This window comes from Hyla sarda, chromosome 7, assembly GCF_029499605.1.
Source record: "Hyla sarda isolate aHylSar1 chromosome 7, aHylSar1.hap1, whole genome shotgun sequence".
NCBI lineage: Eukaryota > Metazoa > Chordata > Amphibia > Anura > Hylidae > Hyla > Hyla sarda.
Window position 1 is genome coordinate 34,067,992 of NC_079195.1, and position 22,272 is coordinate 34,090,263.

Consider the following 22,272-nt stretch of genomic DNA (forward strand, 5'->3'; position numbering starts at 1 on the left):
GGGAACTATACTGCACCTAATGTGGGGGAACTATACTGCACCTAATGTGGGGGAACTATACTGCATCTAATGTGGGGGAACTGTACTGCACCTAATGTGGGGGAACTATACTGCACCTAATGTGGGGGAGCTGTACTGCACCTAATGTGAGAGAACTATACTGCACCTAATGTGGGGGAACTATACTGCACCTAATGTGAGGGACCTATACTGCACCTAATGTGGGGAACTATACTTCACCTAATGTGGAGAACTATATTGCACCTAATGTGGGGAAACTATACTGCACCTAATGTGGGGGAAACTATACTGCACCTAATGTGGGGGACTATACTGCACCTAATGTGGGGGAAATTATACTGCACCTAATGTGGGGGAGCTATAGTGCACCTAATGTGAGGGAACTGTACTGCTCCTAATTTGGGGAGCTATACTGCACCTAATGTGGGGAACTATACTGCACCTAATGTGGGGGAACTATACTGCACCTAATGTGGGGGAGCTATACTGCACCTAATGTGAGGGAACTATACTGCACCTAATGTGAGGGAACTATACTGCACCTAATGTGGGGAACTATACTGCACCTAATGTGAGGGAACTATACTGCACCTAATGTGGAGAACTATACTGCACCTAATGTGGGGAAACTATACTGCACCTAATGTGGGGGAAACTATACTGCACCTAATGTGGGGGACTATACTGCACCTAATGTGGGAGAGCTATAGTGCACCTAATGTGGGGGAACTGTACTGCTCCTAATTTGGGGAGCTACACTGCACCTAATGTGGGGAACTATACTGCACCTAATGTGGGGAACTATACTGCACCTAATTTGGGGGAACTATACTGCACCTATTGTTGGGGAACTGCACTGCACCTATTGTTGGGGAACTGCACTGCACCTAATGTGGGGAACTATACTGCACCTAATGTGGGGAAATATACTGCACCTAAATGTGGGGAACTGTACTGCACCTAATGTGGGGGAACTATACTGCACCTAATGTGGGGGGAACTGTACTGCACACCTAATGTGGGGGAACTATACTGCACCTAATGTGGGGGGAACTGTACTGCACACCTAATGTGGGGGAACTGTACTGCACACCTATTGTGGGGGGGGGGGGCTGTACTGCACACCTAATGTGTGGGGAACTGTACTGCACACCTAATGTGGTGGAACTATTCTGCACCTAATGTGGGGGAACTATACTGCACCTAATGTGGGGGAAACTATACTGCACCTAATGTGGGGTAACTATACTGCACCTATTGAGGGCGGGAACTGTAATGCAGCTAATGTGGGGGGGAACTGTACTGCACCTAATGTGGGGAGCTATACTGCACCTAATGTGGGGAACTATACTGCACCTAATGTGGGGAACTATACTGCACCTAATTTGGGGGAACTATACTGCACCTATTGTGGGGGAACTTAACTGCACCTAATGTGGGGAGAACTGTACTGCACCTAATGTGGGTGGAACTATACTGCACCTAATATGGGGGAACTATACTGCACACCTAATTTGGGGGAGCTATACTGCTCCTAATGTGGGGGGAACTGTACTGCACACCTAATGTGGGGGGGGAACTGTACTGCACACCGAATGTGGGGGGAACTGTACACCTAATGTGGGGGGAACTGTACTGCACCTAATGTGGGGGGAAGTATACTGCACCTAATATGGGGAACTATACTGCACCTAATGTGGGGGAACTATACTGCACCTAATGTGGGTAACTATACTGCACCTAATGTGAGGGAACTGTACTGCACCTAATGTGGGGAACTGTACTGCACCTAATGTGGATAACTATACTGCACCTAATGTGGGGGGAACTGTACTGCACACCTAATGTGGGTGAACTATACTGCACCTAATGTGGGGGGAACTGTACTGCACACCTAATGTGGGGGAACTGTACTGCACACCTATTGTGGGGGGGGGGGGGGGGGGGAACTGTACTGCACACCTAATGTGGGGAACTGTACTGCACCTAATGTGGTGGAACTATACTGCACCTAATATGGCGGAACTATACTGCACACCTAATTTGGGGGAGCTATACTGCACCTAATTTGGGGGGAACTGTACTGCACACCTAATGTGGGGGGGACTGTACTGCACACCGAATGTGGGGGGAACTGTACACCTAATGTGGGGGGAACTGTACTGCACCTAATGTGGGGGGAACTGTACTGCACCTAATATGGGGAACTATACTGCACCTAATGTGGGGGAACTATACTGCACCTAATGTGGGTAACTATACTGCACCTAAATGTGGGGAACTGTACTGCCCCTAATGTGGGGGAACTATACTGCACCTAATGTGGGGGGAACTGTACTGCCAACCTAATTTCGGGGAACTGTACTGCACCTAATGTGGGGGGAACTGTACTGCACCTAATGTGGGTGGAACTATACTGCACCTAATGTAGGGGAAACTGTACTGCACACCTAATGTGGGGGGAACTTAACTGCACCTAATGTGGGGAGAACTGTACTGCACCTAATGTGGGTGGAACTATACTGCACCTAATATGGGGGAACTATACTGCACACCTAATTTGGGGGAGCTATACTGCTCCTAATGTGGGGGGAACTGTACTGCACACCTAATGTGGGGGGGGAACTGTACTGCACACCGAATGTGGGGGGAACTGTACACCTAATGTGGGGGGAACTGTACTGCACCTAATGTGGGGGGAAGTATACTGCACCTAATATGGGGAACTATACTGCACCTAATGTGGGGGAACTATACTGCACCTAATGTGGGTAACTATACTGCACCTAATGTGAGGGAACTGTACTGCACCTAATGTGGGGAACTGTACTGCACCTAATGTGGATAACTATACTGCACCTAATGTGGGGGGAACTGTACTGCACACCTAATGTGGGTGAACTATACTGCACCTAATGTGGGGGGAACTGTACTGCACACCTAATGTGGGGGAACTGTACTGCACACCTATTGTGGGGGGGGGGGGGAACTGTACTGCACACCTAATGTGGGGAACTGTACTGCACCTAATGTGGTGGAACTATACTGCACCTAATATGGGGGAACTATACTGCACACCTAATTTGGGGGAGCTATACTGCACCTAATTTGGGGGGAACTGTACTGCACACCTAATGTGGGGGGGACTGTACTGCACACCGAATGTGGGGGGAACTGTACACCTAATGTGGGGGGAACTGTACTGCACCTAATGTGGGGGGAACTGTACTGCACCTAATATGGGGAACTATACTGCACCTAATGTGGGGGAACTATACTGCACCTAATGTGGGTAACTATACTGCACCTAAATGTGGGGAACTGTACTGCCCCTAATGTGGGGGAACTATACTGAACCTAATGTGGGGGGAACTGTACTGCCAACCTAATTTCGGGGAACTGTACTGCACCTAATGTGGGGGGAACTGTACTGCACCTAATGTGGGTGGAACTATACTGCACCTAATGTAGGGGAAACTGTACTGCACACCTAATGTGGGGGGAACTGTACTGCACCTAATGTGGGTGGAACTATACTGCACCCAATGTAGGGGAACTGTACTGCACACCTAATGTGGGAGGAACTGTACTGCACCTAATGTGGGGAATTGTACTGCACACCTAATGTGGGGGAACTATACTGCACCTAATGTGGGAGGAACTGTACTGCACCTAATGTGGGGGGAACTGTACTGCACACCTAATGTGGGGGGAACTGTACTGCACACCTAATGTGGGGGAAACTGTACTGCCAACCTAATGTGGGGGAACTATACAAAAATATAAAATTGTACTATTCTGATCCCTATAACTCTTTAATTTTTCTGTATATGGGGATGTATGAGGGTCCTTTTTTGCGCTTTGATTGGTATTGTTGTTTTGATGGGACTTTTCAATTGCTTTTTAGATATTTTTTATGGTATTTGAAGTGACCAAAAATGTGCAAATATGGTTAGTGCACTATTACGACTTTTGGGGCCCCAGTTTTGATTATGCCCAGGGCCACGCTAAGCCTAAAACTGGCCCTGGTGGTATGCTCCAAGTGTGGAGGAGAAGGCGTTAAGTGAGGCATATCACTACTACTATATTGTATGCCTCTATAATGTACTTATGGATTACTGTATCTGTACAGTGATTCCTCAACTTACAATGGCCTCAACATACAATAGTTTCAACATACAATGATCTTTTCTGGACCATTGTAACTTAAATCCAGACTCAACATACAATGTACAGACAGTCCAGATCTGTGAAACGTGTCAATGGCTGGAAGAACTGACCAATCAGAATGGATATTTCATTTGTAAAACCCCTGTATTACTGAAGCGTATGCACTGACTGTCTGGTAGCGCCCCCTACAGTACAGGGAGGTATTACATGTTCTGTACTACTCTGTACCTGTCCAATGGGTTAGCTGCTCCTTTGGACACCAGGTGAGGGCGGCCCCATGTTACATTTTTAGGACACTGTGTACTGTCCAGGACCCCGAAGAAGCTCCTGTCCTCTACATAGACAGTGATTACAGCTCCCAGCAGATCTTTATTACTTTTATATATAAGGATTTGCTTTATCTATATTAGTTATCTACTTATATTTCTTTAATTCTCACTTTTTTTCCTATTTTTGGATGACATTTTGGGGCTTCAGATCCAATCACCAGGTTTCCATCGAGTTCTGGTCACAACATACAATGGTTTCACCAGACAATGGTCGTCCTGGAACCAACTAATATTGTAACTTGAGGGACCGCTGTATAGTTATACATTAGGACAGGTTTTCGGTCCCCTTAATATGGATTATCTGCTTTACTTTGGTTTTATTTTGATTTCTTTATTTATCAGTATTCAGTTTGCCCTGTTCAAATATGGCCGCAGTACACTCAGTTTCCTCTGAGCGCATGAGCGCCTGAACATGGAGAGTTCCAGTCACGTGACCGCAACTTATTGGAATGCTATTGGCCAAAATAATGCTGACGTGTAATACACTCTGCGACGCAGTCTCAGTACACAGCTGCCCACGCCGACGAGCACCATGACACTTACATTACGAGTACTTTAGGTCAGTCTTGCCACATCCCTATCTTGCCTAATTGTTGTTCAATCTTCATCCAGCGGATGTTAATTATGAATCACAACTATCATTCCCTGTATTTCTTGTACTATATATGTAAACAGATTTCTAACCTTCACTCACTTATTTATTGGATGTAATAATACATTACTGGTTTGTAATTTTACACTATTTTTGTCACTGTTATTTCATTTTATGACCATTTATTGTAATTATGTATTGATTGAAACACTTTCCTATATATATATATATCTTTATTGTGAACGCTGTCATTTGGCTTGAGAATGGTGTTGTTGATGGAATGCCTTGTTCATGGAATAAACACCTTTGCACTTTTGAAAATCCTGTGTGCTGCGGTCACTCCTGTTGTGTAGATAGATATGAGATAGATAGATAGATAGATAGATAGATATGAGATAGATAGATAGATATGAGAGATAGATATGAGATAGATAGATATATAGATAGATATGAGATAGATAGATATATAGATAGATATGAGATAGATAGATAGATAGATAGATAGATATGAGAGATAGATAGATAGATATGAGATAGATAGATAGATAGATATGAGATAGATAGATAGATTGATAGATATGAGATAGATAGATATGAGAGATAGATAGATATGAGATAGATAGATAGATAGATAGATATGAGATAGATAGATAGATAGATAGATATGAGATAGATAGATAGATAGATATGAGATAGATAGAGAGATAGATAGATAGATAGATATGAGATAGATAGATAGATAGATATGAGATAGATAAATAGATATGAGATAGATAAATATGAGATAGATAGATAGATATACAGCAACAGAAGAATGCAGCAGCACACTGCCAGCACAAAGATATAGGTGAAACATGAATATGCAGTTAAAACATGGAGAGCTATACAGCTATGGTGTAATAGATGCAAATGTGAAACTATGAAATAGTGAGGCACTATTGTGCCTCACTATTTCATAGTTTCACATTTGCATCTATTACACCATAGCTGTATAGCTCTCCATGTTTTATCTGCATATTCATGTTTCACCTATATCTTTGTTCTGGCAGTGTGCTGCTGCATTCTTCTGTTGCTGTATATCTAGCCTAGTAGCGTGCACCTGTAGGCCAGGTCCATATAATAGTTTGGTATCAACTAAAGTGCTGGCTGACTTATTCTTTGTCTAGATAGATAGATAGATATGAGAGATAGATAGATAGATATGAGATAGATAGATAGATATGAGATAGATAGATAGATAGATATGAGATAGATAGATAGATAGATATGAGATAGATAGATAGATATGAAATAGATAGATAGATATGAGATAGATAGATAGATAGATAGATAGATAAATATGAGAGATAGATAGATATGAGATAGATAGATAGATTGATAGATTGATAGATATGAGATAGATAGATAAATAGATAGATAGATAGATATGAGATAGATAGATATGAGATAGATAGATAAATAGATAGATATGAGATAGATAGATATGAGATAGATAGATAGATAGATATGAGATAGATAAATATGAGATAGATAGAAAGATAGATAGATAGATATGAGAGATAGATAGATAGATAGAGATAGATAGATAGATATGAGATAGATAGATATGAGATAGATAAATATGAGATAGATAGATAGATAGATAGATATGAGAGATAGATAGATAGATAGATAGATATGAGATAGATAGATATGAGATAGATAGATAGATAGATATGAGATAGATAGATAGATAGATAGATAGATATGAAATAGATAGATAGATATGAGATAGATAGATAGATAGATAAATATGAGAGATAGATAGATAGATATGAGATAGATAGATTGATAGATTGATAGATATGAGATAGATAGATAAATAGATAGATAGATAGATATGAGATAGATAGATATGAGATAGATAGATAAATAGATAGATATGAGATAGATAGATATGAGATAGATAGATAGATAAATATGAGAGATAGATAGATAGATAGATATGAGATAGATAGATAGATTGATAGATATGAGATAGATAGATAAATAGATAGATAGATAGATATGAGATAGATAGATATGAGATAGATAGATAAATAGATAGATATGAGATAGATAGATAGATAGATATGAGATAGATAAATATGAGATAGATAGATATGAGAGATAGATAGATAGATAGATATGAGATAGATAGATAGATATGAGATGGATAGATAGATATGAGATAGATAGATAGATAGATATGAGATAGATAGATATGAGATAGATAGATAGATAGATAGATATGAAATAGATAGATAGATATGAGATAGATAGATATGAGAGATAGATAGATAGATATGAGATAGATAGATAGATTGATAGATATGAGATAGATAGATAAATAGATAGATAGATAGATATGAGATAGATAGATATGAGATAGATAGATAAATAGATAGATATGAGATAGATAGATATGAGATAGATAGATATGAGATAGATAGATAAATAGATAGATAAATAGATAGATATGAGATAGATAGATATGAGATAGATAGATAGATATGAGATAGATAGATAAATAGATAGATAGATCTAAAGATCGTTTAAAGAAGAGAACTGTATATACTGACAGACTTCTCCAACAAGCTCAATTTTTATACATTTTTTTCTTGTTATTAATCGACACAGAGCCAAATTCTTGAATAAAGTTTTTCCCTCCCGGGAATCCTTTTCTGGGTTGGCTATAATAAGAAGTAAATCATCTGCTATATAAACTATCAATATAAATAAAGTAAAGTTACCAGATGTAACAATATTTTATGAACTTGCCAGTAATATGGTTATAAGTCACATACTGTACAAGGTAAGTGAATGCTGCAGTGATGACCTCAGATCTTATATGAGATACAGATGGTATTTTTGGAGAAATACGCACTCATCACCAGGTGAACTGGAAATTATAGGCTATTGGGCAGATTTTAGCTTTAAGCAGAAGCATTAGTGTTGTTTTATAGTCGCACAACCATTAAAGTGATTTCCATTCCGATTCCTGGGAACCCCACCAATTGTGAGAATGAAGGGGATGCAAAGCTAGTTAACCCCTTAAGGACGCAGGGTTTTTCCGTTTTTGCATTTTTATTTTTTCCTCCTCACCTTCTATAAATCATAACACTTTCAATTTTGCACATAAAATTCTATATGATTGCTTATTTTTTGCGCTAATTCTATTTTGCAGTGACATTAGTCATTTTACCCAAAAATCCACAGCGAAACAGAAAAAAAATTCATTGTGCGACAAAATTGAAGAAAAAATAGTCATTTTGTATATTTTGGGGGCTTCCATTTCTACGCAGTGCATTTTTCGGTAAAAATAACACCTTATCTTTATTCTGTAGGTCCATACGATTAAAATGATCCCCTATTTATATAGGTTGGATATTGTCGTACTTCAGAAAAAAATCATAACTACATGCAGGAAAATGTATGTTAAAAATTCTCATCTTCTAACCCCTATAACTTTTTTTATTTTCTACGTACGGGCCGATATGAGGACTAATTTTTTTGCGCCGTGTTCTGAAGTTTTTATCGGTGCCATTTTTGTATTGATCGGACTTTTTGATCACTTTTTATTCATTTTTACATGATATAAAAAGTGACCAAAAATACGTTATTTTGGACTTTAGAATTTTTTTGCACGTACGCCATTGACCGTGCAATTTATTAATGATACATTTTTTATAGTTTGGACATTTCCGCACGCGGCGATATCACATATGTTTATTTTTATTTACACAGGTTTTTTTTAATGAAGGGTGATTCAAACTTTTATTAGGGAAGGGGTTAAATGACCATTGTTAACTTTTTTTTTCTCACTTTTTTTTGCAGTCTTATAGCTCCCATAGGGGGAATATAACACTGCACACACTGATCTCTTATCTTGATCCCTGCAAAGCCATAGCTTTGCATGGATCAGCGAGATAGGGGCTCGATTGCTCAAGCCTGTAGCTCAGGCTTGGAGCAATCAAACCCAGATCGGACGCGACGGAGCAAGGTAAGGGTGTCTCCACTCGCATCCTAGCTGATTGGGACATCGCAATTTTATCGCAATGTCCCGATCAGCCCGACTGAGCTGCCGGGAAGTGTTTACTTTCACTTTCAGACGCGGCGGTCAAATTTGATCGCCGCATCTGAAGGGTTAATAGCGTGTGGCACAACGATCGGTGCCGCTCGCTGTTAGCCCAGGGTCCCGGCTATGAATAGCAGCCGGGACCGACCCGGTGTGATGCGGGGTCACACAGTGTGACCCCGTTTTAAACACCGGGACCGGGCGTAGGGCGTACAGGTACGCCCTACGTCCTTAACAGGTTAAAGGGGTACCCCGGTGGAAAACAATTTGTTTTAAAACAACTAGTGACAGAAAGTTAAACAGATTTGTAAATTACTTGTATTTGTAAAAATTTTATCACGAACGCGTTTCAGGACAATTGGCCTTTTGTCATGGCATATGTGTTGTCTCTTTGACACACTCCTTTATACTGAATGAGCCCAGTGTTCTCCTCCCACAGGGGGAGGGAGAACCGGAACCGGACCATTATTAGACAACCAACTTTATTGTCCTCATAGCAAAAAGGTGCACACAATGTAAAAAAGAAGAAACAAATATGAATAAGCTTACAAAACTCAATAATGAAGAATCAAGTCCGTTCTATTGTTCAAACCAAAAGGGTGAATGCTATTGAACAAATAAGTCCACATAGCCTCTCTATTGTGTGACGTATATTGTCACCTCCTCTTCTGCTCGGGATCATTTTTTCTATTGCAAAAAACTTCAGTTTTGAAACATCATTATTATAAACAGAGAAAAAATGTCTCGATACATTAGACGTACCGCTAGTGAGGGGACCTGCTGATTGCCCAATATGCTCTTGTATTCACTTTTTTTATGTGGACATGAGAATAAATTTAAGGATAAAATCACCAAATTGGAGGATATTATTGAACAAACAATAAATAAATAAATTCCAGCGAGACACACATGATTTTCATACAAAAACTGAATATAATTGGGGCCAGTGGGAGAACATTTTTTCTAATTCTAAATCTATACTGAAGAAAGGCCATAACAAATACTATAAAAAATGTAGAAATGCTCATGTCAGCTTTACCTCTACAGATCAAAGCTCATCTGACAATACTACTGAAACGTACATATAAGAAACGTCAGATACTGGTACTGAATCCGAACCTAATGTGAACACCTCCCAAAGAAATGAACAAAAGAAATGGTCAAAAAACGAGTCTGGAGAGCGGGGAGGAAGCACAAAAACAAGAGTTTCAGAATGCAACAAAACCAAAAAGAAAACATGAAAGAACTGGATTATCAAGTTGTTAACATTTCATCAAATAATATTACTAACCACGAAATAAAACTACTATCGAAAGGCTTGGGATTTAATCCCACTGCTCACTTTGATGTATACAAAACCATTGTGGACATAAAGAAATGTGTACGTTTACTGACCGTCAAAAAATATTTTCTAACTCGTGAAGATCTAGACATGAAAACTATTACAACTGATCACATGGAACATCATTCACATGTTGCGGTTTCACCAGACCCAATTCTAAGATCCCTGGATGAGCAAATTGCGTATCGGGACTTACAAATGCTTGAAATAGATAGCACATCTGATGCAATCAGCAGGTCTCATCAATTTTCAACGTCCAATCCGGACTTCTATCCTGTGCACACCCGACCACCCATCTTGGACTGGTTTCAAGATTTAGCCATGAAAGACTAAGTGAAGAGTTGTTATCAGATCATGACACATACCGTCCGTTATCAACTGATCCTACCGGTATGTATCAAAAATCTCTCTCAAAGCTATTAAAGGAAGGTGTTTCCAAATCTGTGATCAGTCAAAAAGAAGCCGATTATATGTATGTGGAAAAACCCGTCATCCCCATATTTCACACGCTGCCAAAGCTACACAAGGACCGATTCCCGACGCCGTTGCGGCTGATCATTGCGGGAATCGGTTCCTTGAACGAATGCATCTGCGAGTGGCTTGATTCTGTTCTAGAGCCACTGGTAAATAAGTGTCCAAGTTACATAAAGGACACTAAACACCTTCAAAAAATTCTTGAATATTGTCAGTGGTGTGAACAGTGTTCATGGCTAACATGCGACATTGAATCTCTCTATTCTCGTATTCCTCACCATTTGGCATTAACAGCACTCACAGACATTATGAACAAATTCTCTAATTATGATTTAGAGTTAAAACAATTTATTTTGGATGCTACTGCTTATATTTTACAGCACAATTACTTTCTGTTTAACCCTTTAAGGATGCAGGGTTTTTCAGTTTTTGCATTTTCGCTTTTTCCTCATCACCTTCTAAAAATAATAACACTTTCAATTTTGCACCTAAAAATCCATATGATGGCTTATTTTTCAGTAAAAATGACACATTATTCTTATTTTGTAGGTCCATATGGTTAAAATGATACCCTACTTGTATAGGTTTGATTTTGTCGTACTTCTGAAAAAAATCATAACTACATGCAGGAAAATTTATACGTTTAAAATTGTTCTATTCTGACCCCTATAACTTTTTTATTTTTCCGTGTACGGGGCGGTATGAGGGCTAATTTTTTGCGTCGTGATCTGAAGTTTTTGTTTTGATTGGACTTTTTGATCGCTTTTTATTCATTTTTTTTATGGTATGAAAAGTGACCAAAAATACGCTATTTTGGACTTTTGAATTTTTTTGTGCATACGCCATTGACCATGCGGTTTAATTAACGATATATTTTTATAGTTCGGACATTTACACATGCGGCGATACCACATATATTTATTTTTATTTTTACATACACAGTTTTTTTTATTGGGAAAGGGGGGGGGGGGTGATTTAAAGTTATATAGGGGACTATAACATGCAGTACATTGATTCAATACATTGATCACTGCCCTTGCATTGCAATGGCAGGGATCAGTATTATCGGCGGTTGATTGCTCAAGCCTGGATTTCAGGCTTGGAGCAATCAATCGCCGATCGGACGTGAAGGAGGCAGGTAAGGCACCCTTTTGTTGCATTCTAGCTGATTGTGACATCGCGATTTTACTGCGATGGTCCCGATCAGCCCGACTAAACTGCCGGGAAGCTTTTACTTTGAGTTTAGATGCGGCAATCAACTTTGATCGTTAATGCCAAACATCGGCCCAATCGACGAGGTTCGGCATTAGCCACGGGTCCTGGTTGCTTATAGCAACCGGGACCCACCGGGTATGATGCGCACTCACCCGCTGAGCGCGCGTCATACCTCAGGAGCCGCTTATGGATGTTTAGAAACGTCCATATGCGTTAGCGGTTAATGGTTTTTTTTTATTTGCGAAATACCGGAGCATCAATGGGTGCCAAATCTTCACCTGCACTTGCTAAATTGTTTGTTTTTTGGTGGGAGAATTTTTTAATTTTTTCTGATCACAATCCATACAGAGACAATGTTGCATGGTTTGGCAGATACGTCGATGACGTTATAATTATGTGGAAGGGGGGTGAATCTCTGGTTAATGCAATATTTAAATGATAACCTTTGTAACTTACGTTTCACTCATAGTTTGTCTAAGTCTTGGATGTGTTGTTGGTTGCCGAGGGCAACAACATTGAGGTAAGCCCATTCCGTAAATCCATAGCGGATAACACTATACTTAGAGCCGACTCCATTCTAAACACACCATAGAGGGTATTCTAGTAGGAGAACTTATCTGTGTAAAGCAGAACAGCTCTGCTGAGCTAGTGTATCAGGAGGTAGCCTATTCTGTATGTACCCGTTTGAAACCACACGGCTATTCAAATTGGATCTTAGATAAGGCCCATAAACGAGTGGACCCCCTAAGCAGATCAGAGTTATTAAAAGACAAAGAGAAAACCAGGTCAGTGATGCCATTATGTGGTGGCGAATTGAGGGATAAAGCCTTGTGGGATGTAGGGTAGTTAGGGTGTTGCTGTTCGGGATGATAAAGGGCGCTGTTAACCCTTGTCACTCGTGACGCCAGGGTGATGGTTAAATGCTGTATTCTTGATAGGCCTATTGCCACCCTTCCCAAGAGCAATAGGTAAATGTAGAATAAAGGATACTCCACAACCACTGTTAACTGAAACTTGCAGGAACTTTTACTGAAGAATTTCTGTACATGCAGCAATAGTAACAGTCCAGATAACAGAGTCTCTATGCATATAGCTTGAGCAGCGATTGACAGTTGGTTGGGATCAGATAAGCTCAATTTAGCTTCTTAGGGATTATATAGCAGAGATCCGCTGGATTTAAGGGTGAGTTTAGGTCCAGTGATCTTGCGGTGAGTAGCGGGGAATTGCTTAGTCTATCTGCTATGTTAGAGGCCTAGCCTGCAAGTCTTTGCCCTAGTAAATCGTCTTGTAAGCTGTGGAGGTCCTACCTCTTCCAGAGTCAGCAACCCAAGAGAGGGATCAAGATGGCGCAGGTCCCTTATATGGGCAGGGGCTGAGCCATTTTGGATTGGTCCATAACGACTGTCACTCACCGTTACAGTGCATTGTGGGTGAACACATCACGGGAACCTCCAAAGGTCCTGTAGCAAAACCATAGAGTTCTAACCTAATCACGTGACCCGCAGGTCCTGCTACGCTTGAACAGGAAGGAAATTAAATATATACATATATCTATACTTATATTTATAAGAACTTCTATACAGTCATAGATTAACTGAGGGGTGACAAGGGGATAACTATATGAGAGGGACCCCGACGTTCCTAGGGACTCTGACTATGGGGACCTCTACACAGGTAACGTATGAAATACGGTATCGGGACACCCCAATTACATTTGTTACACCTTACAGTCCTGAATTCAGCAAGATGAGAAACATTGTATCAAAACCCCTCTCTGATCCTGGTCTTAGTTCTGTGCTACAGAAAAGAGTTAGGTTTTCAACTTGCAGATGTGGTAGCCTGGTGGGGGTGTAGGGCAGTTGGGATGTTGCTGTAGTATATGAGGGGTTAATTTAACCCTTGTCACTCGTGACGCCAGGGTGAGGGTTAAAACTCTGTAGTGATGCTGGGCCTATCTCCACCCTTCCCAAGAGCGATAGGGGAGTGTAAAATAAATGGATTGTCCACAGCAGTGCTGAACTTAAAACTTGCAGGAACTTTACTGAAGATTTTCTGTATATGCCGTAACGGTAACAGTCCAGATAACAGAGTCTATATAGACAGCACAGCAGTGACTGACAGTTGCTTAGGACCGGAAAGTTCTCTTAAGATTAGGAGGATAGTATTTGCATAGATCCGGTGGATTTAGGGGTTGGATTAGGTCCAGAGATCTTGCGGAGATAGCGGGGAATTGTAAGAACTATCCATCTCTAGCGCAGGCCTAGGCCGCAAGGCTTTGGCCTAGTAATTGTCTTGAAAGCTGCGGAGGTCCTACCTCTTCCAGAGTCAGCAACCCAAGAGAGATGCTGCTTGCTTGGCAGCGCAGGAACAAGAGAGCGATAAAATGGCGCAGCTCCCTTATATGGGCAGGGGCTGGCCATTTTTGATTGGTCCATATCAGCTGTCACTCACCGTTACAATGGATTGTGGGTGATTACCTGACTAGAACCACCAAAGGTCCTTTAGCAAACCATAGAGTTCTGTGAACCGGGTCACATGACCCGCAGGTCCTGCAACGCTAAAACAAGTGAGTAATACCATATACATATATTTATATAGATAATATTTATAAATATTAAAGGGGTATTCCAGGCAAAAACTTTTTTTTATATATCAACTGGCTCCGGAAAGTTAAACAGATTTGTAAATTCCTTCTATTAAAAAATCTTAATCCTTTCAATAGTTATTAGCTTCTGAAGTTTTCTGTCTAACTGCATGATGTCACAACTGATGATGTCACGTCCCGGGAGCTGTGCAGTTCCTATGGGGATATTCTCCCATCATGCACAGCTCCCGAGACGTGACATCATCAGTTGTGACATCATGCAGTTAGACAGAAAATATGGGAAAATATCCCCATAGGAGCTGGACAGCTCCCGGGACGTGAGTCATCAGAAAGCAGTTAGACAGAAAAAAACAACTCAACTTCAGAAGCTAATAACTATTGCAAGGATTAAGATTTTTTAATCGAAGTAATTTACAAATCTGTTTAGCTTTCCGGAGCCAGTTGATATATAAAAAAAGTTTTGGCCTGGAATACCCCTTTAAGTTACTAGGGGTTAATTAGGGAAGCGAACCCCGACAGTCCTAAGGACTCTAACTTTGGGGACTAATAACTAAGGCACAGTATGAAATACGGTGCCGGGACACCACACAGAGTTCCTACACTGTCCAATTTTTTTGCATTCACCCCTTTGGTTTGAAAAATAGAACGGACTTGATTCTTTATTATTGAGTTTTTTGTAAGCTTATGCATAATTGTTTCTTCTTTCTTACATTGTATGCACCTTTTTGCTATGTTTGTTTTTATTGCACTCAGGACAATAAAGTTGGTTGTCTAATAATGGGCCGGTTAAAGGGTCTATACACACAGTGGAATTTCCGCTTCAAATTAAAGCCTATAGACTTCTATAGGATTCCGCACACTCCCATTCGAACTTCTGAAATTCCCGAAGACGGAGCCTTAGACCCTTAGGCTGCAGTACAAATGGTTCCATTTTGTCTTTCTGGATAATTTTAGATTTATTTTATTTATTTTATTACAAGCGCCAAAAAAACAAAAACAAAAAACTGAAATGAATCTACTCTCAAAACCTCCAATCATCTGAAGAATAATGAGTCATGAAGAAGAAGGCGGCTTTCACCGCGGAGACAATGGAATGATTCACAACACAGTCAAATAATAAACGTCTTTCTAATCAGGCAAATACAATTAAACGTCTTACGGAGCATGAAACGGAGACGTGGAAGATACAACATCATTCTTTCTGGAAAAATTCCATCACGCAATCAATTAATCAACGATACAAAAGGAGAGATGAGTGTTATACCACGGCATGAATCTTATTAAAGATCACAATGCCGTCTATGGTGTCATAGGAGTCTAAATAATAGGAAGCGCTGTTAGCAGTTTGAATATAGTATTTGCAAGAAAGACTTTTTTACTTGAGTATCTTTGTTTGGTCCCTTGAAAAACTTTGTATTTTTTAATTCGGATGAAATTGGGATTCATAGCCATTACAATAAATGCTTGAATGACATGAGGAGCTCTGTAGCAGCAGTCAGCAGACAAATAAAGGGGAGCCTTGAGTGAGACCAAGTTACAGATTTTGCACTTGGGCTCAGGAACCTCTAGTTACGGGATGCCCTTCAGGCTCAGGGCTTCATGGTCCATTACTTTTCCCCATGCAGATGGGAAAAAACAGCAAGGAATTTACAACAAAGAACTAGAGGGAAAGCCGAGGAGCTCTGTAGCAGCAGTCTATGGAAGATAGATGAGTGCCTAGAGTTGGACCAAGTAACAGATTTTGTACTGGTACTCGTGCACTGGAGGCCATTACTTTTACTTACATGTAAATGTTACACTTCTCGACCAAGGAAACCTTACCTACCTTGTTCAATGACCTGGGGCGTCTTAAGTGGGACCAAGTTACAGATTTTGCACTGGAGGCCAGAAACTTCCAACTACAACCCTGCCCTTTAGGTTGAGGACTTCATGGACAATTATTTCACTCACATGTAAATTTCCCCATGGAGATAGAAGAACAAATAAGGAGCTCTTCCCTACCATGTTGAAGGACTTGGTGCTTCTAGAAGGATTATAGTTAGCTGCTACTATCCTACTTTTTCTTTGGTGTGACATGATTGTTAATGTGGACTTTAAACCATTTAGGAGGTCTCTCTCCTTAAATGGGTACCCCAGTGGCAAGCAGTTCGGAACTAAATGTTCCAAATGCTGTTTTTGTACCAGATCTCCTGCTCTTGTGACCTTGACCTTGCTTCTCTGCCGCCTGCCTACTGAACTTCTGCTACGTCCCGACTACGCTACTATGCTGCCTGCCCTGATCTACAGCTATCCTGACTACGAGTTGTCTCATCCCTTCTGTGCTTCGCATCTCCTCAGCCGCCTGTGTGGTCGAGCCGTTGCCGGGGGTTACGACCTGGGTGTCGCCTGCAGCAGCAAGCCCAACCTGCTTTGTGGCGGGCTCTGGTGAAGACCAGTGGCACCTTAGACTCCGTTCCCTGGCACGGTCCGAGTCATCTGCCACACAGGTCCAGCGGATCCACATACACCGGAGTTCCTGTCTCCAGAAACGTGAGTGTTACACTTTGTTTCCACTTTCAGGCTGAGATGTTGAATCAATGACCCGATATATATATGTAAATGTTGGCACTCCTGAAATTTTTCAAGAAAATGAAGTATTTCTCACAGAAAATGATTGCAGTAACACATGTTTTGCTGTACGCATGATTATTCCCTTTGTGTGTATTGGAACTAAACCAAAAAAGGGAGGAAAATAATGTCACCAAACTCCAAAAATGGGCTGGGCAAAATTATTGGCACCCTAAACTTATTCTTTCCAAAGGGTGTGCAACCAAATATTAACTGAAATCAATGGCTTCCTATTACCATCAATAAGCTTCTTACACCTCTCAGGCTGCATTCACATCACGATTTCTCCATCCGACCCGAGTACACGATTTTTATAACTTAAAATCGTATGAAATCGTATATAAAGTCGGATCCATTGACCTCCATTAAAAAATCAGATCCATTACACACATCCGATTTGATCCGCATCCGATTTCACACGATTTTTGTTCGGGTCTGAAATCGGGGTTGACCGTGTGATCCGATTCCTGCTATCCTTTTCTGTGAAAAATATTTCAGGAGTGCCAACATTTACCGCCATGACTGTATTTGTTGATGGTTTGGCATTTTAGCAGATATTTGAGCATTCTCTTCCGAAATTGTTCTTGCATAAAAATGTAATGGAAGGATAGAATTGGAAAAAAAAACAATTAAATCAAAGACTGTGCATTACTCTGAAGCTCGGGTGACTGTATGACCAAATTATAGTAGCTGCTCATAATGGCTGCTGTATCTGCTACTTTTTGGAATGAGAAGCATAAGAAGTAAAGAAGACAAGAGAAGAGCTAACTAGAAAGAGTTCTCAGCATTGCTAAATATTGATTTCTGAGGTGCACCGTAAGTAAAATTCATGAAAAAAAAAAAAATATTATTTGGTTTTTCAATCTACTACACAACATCCATTGTGGTTCCTCAGGGGACTCCCAGCAGTAAACACCAACAAGATCAAACTAGTGGGAATCCATCATCCATTACCCATCCGAGGAGGGCCTGGCCTAAAGACAGCCCGGTAAATTATTATAAATATGCCGCTTTGCTTATTTACCGGGAAGACATTCTCCCCGGGACAAGCGCACAGGAGCAGAAACATTTAGATTCATGGCATTGATTTGTTCTGTCGCTGCTTTCATGGAATTTACCTCTGGGAAGGTTGACTAAATGACTTGCTGGTACCGGGGACAGATAACACGCACACGCCTTTCATTTCCTCCGCCTGAATGATGGGGCTTGTCTATCAATTACATCCACATGAGGATCTCTCTCCTGTTGACTTTGCAAAAATTACACATGAATTAATTAAAATAAATTTCCCCTCCGTCCCCACCAGCAGCACCACCATCACCATCATCCCATTGCTATACCTGGTGAGATATTGGACATTGCTGGATTTAATGTGAATGACTCTATATGTAGAGTACAGGGGGTTTATAATCAGCTTCTTGGCCATAATGGGAGGGCTGGGACTGCGTATGCAGCTTTACAATACACCGAACATGAGAGATTACTGCTGCATCGAGAGAAACTAAAGATTAGCGCAGCGGCAGCACACGCTGGATCACCGTAACAGAGACATCTGTTAGCAAAGGATGAAGATGTCGGGGGGGGGGAAACAAAAGTTATACAAAAATCCTTAAATGTAACGAGATGATTCATAATCACATTTTATTATTCCAGTGTATCTAAAGTAAAGTAACTTTGCATAAAGTCTTTATTTAAAGGGGTGGAAAACTTTCTTTTTTTTTCTTAAATTAACTGGTGCCAGAAAGTTAAACAGATTTGTAAATTGCTTCTATGAAAAAGTCTTAATCCTTCCAGTACTTATTAGCTGCTAAATACTACTACTTTTCTTTTTGAAACACAGAGCTGCCTGCTGACATCATGACCACAGTGCTCTCTGCTGACATCCCGAGCACAGTGCTCTCTGCTGACATCTCTGTCCATGTTAGGAACTGTCCAGAGCAGCATATGTTTGCTATTGGGATTTTCTCCTACTCTGGACAGTTCCTAAAATGGACAGAGATGTCAGCAGAGAGCACTGTGCTCATGATGTCAGCAGACAGCTCTGACAGTTTCAAACGGAAAAGAATTTCCACTGTAGTATTCAGCAGCTAATAAGTACTGGAAGGATTAAGATTTTTTTAATAGAAGTAATTTACAAATCTGTTTAACTTTCTGGCACCATTTAACTTTAAAAAAATAAAGTTTTTCACTAGAGTACCCCTTAAAATGGACACTGCCAGATTCAAAATCTTTTTATATATCAGTGGTCTCCAACCTGCGGACCTCCAGATGTTGCAAAACTACAACTCCCAGCATGCCACGACAGCCAACGGCTGTCCTGGCATGCTGGGAGTTGTAGTTTTGCAACATCTGGAGGTCCGCAGGTTAAAGACCACTGTTATATATGTTGTGCATCTTGGCAAAACATTAAAGGAGTACTGCAGAGTAGGACAATTAATCCCCTATCCAAAGGATACAGGATAAATGTCTGAATGTGGGTGGTCTGACTGCTAGGACCCCCCCACAATCTCATGTATGGTGCTCTGGCTCTCCCTGCGGACAATGCGGGGGTCGGCACATGACCTCCATTCATCTCTATTGGAGAGCCGGAGATACCTGAGCGCTGTACTCGTGTATCTCTGGCTCTCCTATAGAGATGAATGGAGGATGCGGGCCGACCCCTGCTCTGTGCACAAAGAGAGCAAAAGTGCCATAAAGATGATTGTGGCAGACACTTATCCCATATCCTGTAAACATGGGATACATTTTCCTACACTGCAGTACCTCTTAAACCTTTTAATATACTTTATTTAAAAAAAAATCATTGCTTATACAAATTCTACTAGGGGTCCCCATACCATCCAGAACATAATCCTGTCCGTTTGCAGCATCATCTTTGTCCAAGCTGAAGTCCAGGAAGTGAGGGGCGGGACTAGCACTCCTCTGTGCTCACTCCTGTCCTATTAGACTGCAGCATGAAAAAAGAAAGGAGGGGATTACAGAGCAGTCTGCAGTGATTGGATAATAAAAAAAAAAAACAGCACAGCAGACTCAGGGAGGAAACGAATGCATGGTGAGTGAGGGCGGGCTCAGTGCTTGCCTCAGACATGCTCCTTCCTCAGCAATGGATGTCAGAATGAGTGAGCACCAGAACAGAGCCAAATACAGAAGCAATACCATAACTGGTCAAGACCAGTATATGGAGGGTTAATTCTAACAATTTTCCTATAGCTTCCCCTTGGAGTAATCCAAAAGTACCCTATTTTCCCATATACCTTTTAAATACTTCCCATGAGCTTTATTCGTTTTATTCTACACACAATTCAAAACCAATAGTGTAGAAAGCCCTGATTGCCTTATTTGCACACACGGTGCTCTAAGAGATCACTCTGTCTTCTGATAATAATTTGTAGTGATAAATCTCAGTACTGTTCAGGGCTCAGCACTATTTGAGTTGTTAAAAACTCCCTACTCTGCCCCCCTCGGCATGTTCCCATCCCCAGGAAGCAGCAAGAGCAGCGGAGAACCATGAGGCTGGTAACGGTGAAATGTAGGAGGAAGGTGAGTTAAAGCTTATTTTTAGAGATGAGCGAACTTACAGTAAATTCGATTCGTCACAAACTTCTCGGCTCAGCAGTTGATGACTTATCCTGCATAAATTAGTTCAGCTTTCAGGTGCTCTGGTGGGCTGGAAAAGGTGGATACAGTCCTAGGAGAGCGTCTCCTAGGAATGTATCCACCTTTTCCAGCCCACGGGAGCACCTGAAAGCTGAACTAATTTATGCAGGAAAAGTCATCAACTGCCGAGCCGAGAAGTTCGTGACGAATCAAATTTACTGTAAGTTCGCTCATCTCTACTTATTTTGTTTATTTTTGCAGCCCGGGCACAGGATAGTACAGAACAGCGTAGCGTCTGATAATTATTTGGGGGGGGGGGGGGGGGGGGGGGGGGAGAGAAGCAGCGCTCGCAGGTCACATGATGATGGGGGGGGGTAAATGCCGTTAAATACCGTGATACACATTTTTGGTCATACCGCCCAGCTCTAGAAAAGTTTCTTATTCTGGCAGTGCCCACTTTACCAAGTCAGTCAGACAAACCCTCAGCCCAGCACTGACCAATCCAACGACATGTTATAAGTTTGGTTAAATAACATCAACAGAGCCCTAAGCATTACAATAAAAGACACAAAAGATACTGTACATTACGTCCTTACCAGTATATAAGAAAAAAATATATATACTAATACATCCTACAGGGCCCAGGGAAACCTCAGTGGCTGCGGCTAAGGAACCGTTACTGCAGCTTTAATATTTTCTATTTTTACATAGAAAAGATAACACAGTGTACACTCATATATTATTATTTTGTCTAATGGCCTCACAAACCAGCAAAAGATATCACAATGTAAGGAGACTGACAGTGTATTCAATTAAAATTAGAGCCTAAGTGAGAGGTTTTCATTAAGCAGCCAGTCAACAACATGTAAGAAAACCGCCATTAGGCGCCAACCGTACCCTGAATCCCATCTCAGACACTAATGACTTACAACAAGTATTACATTAGATACAAATGGAAATAAGTGACTATGGGCGAAACTTTCCAATCTAGAAGAGCAGGGACTGCAGACGGGGAAGTGAGTGTAAAATAAGATATACAAGGTAAATCTCAGGGAAATGCAGTTTAACCCCTTGAGGACCAAAGACTGTTTGGGCTTTAAAGGGGTATTCCGGCCAAAAAACATCTTATCCCCTATCCAAAGGATAGGGGATAAGATGTCTGATTGCAGGGGGCCCGCTGCATTCTAAGTTTCGGAAACCTCTGGGTTTCGGAGACTGGGGATG

At 41.0% G+C, this 22,272-nt stretch overlaps 1 long non-coding RNA gene across 1 annotated transcript in view; it reads right to left on the reverse strand.

Moving 5' to 3' along the window:
• The window catches only part of LOC130282711 (uncharacterized), a 40,055-nt gene extending 19,655 nt beyond the window's left edge, over window positions 1-20,400 (reverse strand). Inside the window, exons 1-2 of the long non-coding RNA XR_008846491.1 lie at window positions 20,289-20,400; window positions 18,570-18,700 (exon numbers count right to left, since the gene is read on the reverse strand). This is a non-coding gene — a long non-coding RNA (uncharacterized LOC130282711). The remainder of the gene's footprint in view (window positions 1-18,569; window positions 18,701-20,288) is intronic.
• Window positions 20,401-22,272: the final 1,872 nt, after the last annotated feature.